Raw genomic sequence first — 3,656 nt, forward strand, 5'->3', positions numbered from 1 at the left:
CGGATGAAGGCTAAAATGTCGGCCTTTGAGGACCTCCTAATGTCGGAAGGGGAGAGCAATTCCTAACCCAGTGACCTCCTCCTGGCCCAGATCAAGGCGGGACAGTCACATAGGATGTAACTGGTTGTCTCCTCTGCTTCTAAACAGAGTCTACAATCTATCTCTTCGGACAGGTTCATTTTGTTGAGATGGTAACGTAGCCCGTGGTGACCCGTTAGATATCTCACCAGCAACCTCAACTCTGTTCTACTGAAGAAGGATATCTTATTGTAACTATAGGGGTGAACCAGCTCTTTAACCTGGCGGTTACCTCGACTGTCGCGCCAGTAGCGACTTCTCTCGGTTGAAATCCAATTATTGATTATAGACCTAGTTTTAGACCAACTTAATCCATAATAAGGTTCACTGATCACTGATAGTTAAAATAAAATTTTTTTTTTCATAAAATATCTTACATCTAAAACACCCATTCAAATTAAATATGAGAGGATATTTATATATTTAATTATATATGAATGTGGTTTATGTGATCTTTGATATGTTCTCCAGAAAAAACGGTAAGCGAAGAAATATATAATATTTAGAACCTACCATTGTCTTGTAGCATTCCTAGTTTGTCTTCACATCATATTGTAACCGTTGTCACTATTCCGGAGTTATATTTGTCAAACAGAGAGAATCATTAATCATTATCATTAATTTATATAATGTCACTGCATATCATAGAGAGAAATCATGTTGATCTCTCTATTGTATTTCCAAGTTAACTGATATAGTGGTATATAATATGAATTGACTGCCTTCGTTAGAAAATTTCTGAGTCATATTACTTATGATTAAGCTAGATCTAATTTCTCAATACACATCTCATTATAAAATTCTTTCATATTACTATGACTGATGTTAGATTTTCTTATTTTTTTATTTGTAAATTAATAAAATTTATTTATTTCAATAAAATGAACAAAATAAGAAACTTTAATTTTGTTTAGTGATTATATTTTTAAGTGACTAACATGTTCAAATGTTTTCCGTAAACAAGAATAATTACTTTTCCATAAGAAAATTATAATTGAAATGTATGTATGTATACATTATCTTTAAGTGGATGTTCTGTTCTATGTTAATATTCATTTGTAGTAATGTAGTAATTTTCTTTCTATTTTAGTGAAGTAAAGTAAAATGAAATATGGCAGGGGGAACAAATTTGTACTACCTAAACACACATTTGAAAAAATGCATTAATTCTATAGAATACCTATCTATACATAAGAGAATATGAGGTCATAACGCTTCTGATAGTAAGTTTATCAACTAAGCTAATCCATAAGATTTTTAGCTGTAGATATCATAGCGATAAATAGTAGTCAAAATTTATGTAGGACAGTAGAGAATAATATATTTTCGTTCAACGATATTTAATAAATATATATGAGATTATTGGTCTGTATAGGTACCATATTTAGCTAGATAATATAGGTTTAATTATTTTTAAAGATATAGGTATGAGTATATGAAAATAATGTAGATTCAACAATACTATTAATATGCTAAAACTAGTGTATTTGGATCCAAATTTTTAAAATTCAAGTGGAATTTAAAATTAGAGAAACATTGGACAAAGTTAAAAGACTATGCTGAGATAATATTTTCTGATAAAATTATTTTTTATGAAGAAGTGACTAATTTTCTATTGCTTTCTCTTTCTTCCCACTATCTGTGCAAAATATGTTCAAAGCAATTATTATTTCATATTTAACCGTATTATTTGATACAATAGACTGCAGTGGCAATCTATCTCGTAAGATCGGAAATTTTCCTTAAAAGTCCTTAAAAGTGGAACCATTGTCATATATCATATACAATAATAGTCATAGTTGGCAAAAACTTATCGACGTCGCCTATGTTTAACATCTTTCAAGTTTTTATATTTAATAATAATAGGATGTAATAAATTTTACCTATATGAAATTGCTCAACATTAACTTCACTTTTAAGTGATGGTCTAAATCTTGATTATTGCAGTAAATCTTAAATATTAGTGAAATATAATATATTATTATATATAATATATTATAAATATAATAAATTATATATTATTGCCTCCTTCATTCGTTAGTACCACAGTTCTCTTAATTTCAAGACTAAATCGAGTTGATTTAGAACCGTAATTAATGAGATTAAGGCCGCCACTCCAACCTACGCTACCATAATGTGTTTGTACACAATTAGAAGTTTGAAGAGCAGGTCAATAAAAACTAAAAAAATATTTTCTGTTCAAAAATTAAATAAAGTTAATTTTAAATGTTTGTTTTGTTTCCCCAAAAATATCGAATATAAAGTTTTGATATTGTAATTTTGTTACTTCCAGCAATTGAACAAATCAATCTGATAATTATGCTGAATAAATTCCTAAACTCTTAAAGCAATTTATTTTGTGTAATAGCCCAGGGAAGAATACTGTTTATGTGGACCTGAATTTAGTCGTTGCTTTCACTTCGGGAAAAAGAAAGTGTAGGTATATCTTGTCTAAAGCAGTTAGATTAGTGTAGATTTAGATTAGATTAGATTTAAAAACGGGTTGGGAACTTGTCACCACATCACAGAATCCCTTAAGGATTATTGTGAGATACTCACTTTAGTTTCATAGACGAATAGCAGTTACGCCATTATATCCTTTAGAGAGATGTTGTCTTATTCCGTTATAAGTGGGTGAACAGTTAATAAGTACCGAATTCTAAATGTGACGAGACTATCACAGTGATGCAAAACGTGTTCTGCTGTTTCCTATTTTTCGAAACAAAGTCTGCAGCAATCGTCTCTTGTAATACCTAGGTTTGATAGATACTTTTTAACGCCACAATGTCCAGTGAGAAACCCTGTGACAAGTCGGATGCCATTTCTGTTTAGCATTAGAAGCATTGATCGATTCGTTATAAATTCTTTAGCTTGTCTGCAGATAATTACGTTATCTCTATCAGTCTGAGCTGCTCTTTCAAGCCATTCGTTAATTTTAAGTTTGAAAAAGCTGCATGAAGAACCGCGGAATGGATGTGGCCCAATAAGACATGAGGCCATTTTAAAAATGGTATCACAGTGTGGTAGAAGATAAACTAAGTTTGTCGACAAAAGTCAACAGCTATATGACTAAACATAACTAACCTAAGCTAAGGATATTTAAAATATTTCTATATTAGAATGGCAACAAATTTAGTTTAAAAAGAAACTAGAACAAACTGAATATGAAATTCTTACTTACATTGAATAGCATAAACAAAAATGACAAATATGAGAAATTTACGAGTAGTTGGATTAGGAACACTCCCGATGAACATCTAAAATGCAAAAATAAGCACAGAGGAATTCCACAGTTGCTACTTTTAAATTAAATCAGTCTTTGTGCTTCCTCCGTTTAGCACGATGTAATCCACATCGCTACATTTGTCGCGAGTGATGGTGGAACTTGTGGCTGGAAATCATCATAATGCGGTTCGCATAGAAACATAAATTTCACACAATATTCTACAAACACCGCAAACGTGTCTTGATACTAAAATACCCGGCAAACAATCAATACAAATAATATTTCACTCTCAAGCAAGTCTCGTCTAGAAGGTAAGGCTCTGTTCTTTACATTGCGAAGGCAAATTTGATGT

The sequence above is a fragment of the Teleopsis dalmanni genome, chromosome 2 (genome assembly GCF_002237135.1).
Source record: "Teleopsis dalmanni isolate 2A chromosome 2, ASM223713v2, whole genome shotgun sequence".
In the NCBI taxonomy this organism is placed as follows: Eukaryota; Metazoa; Arthropoda; class Insecta; order Diptera; family Diopsidae; genus Teleopsis; species Teleopsis dalmanni.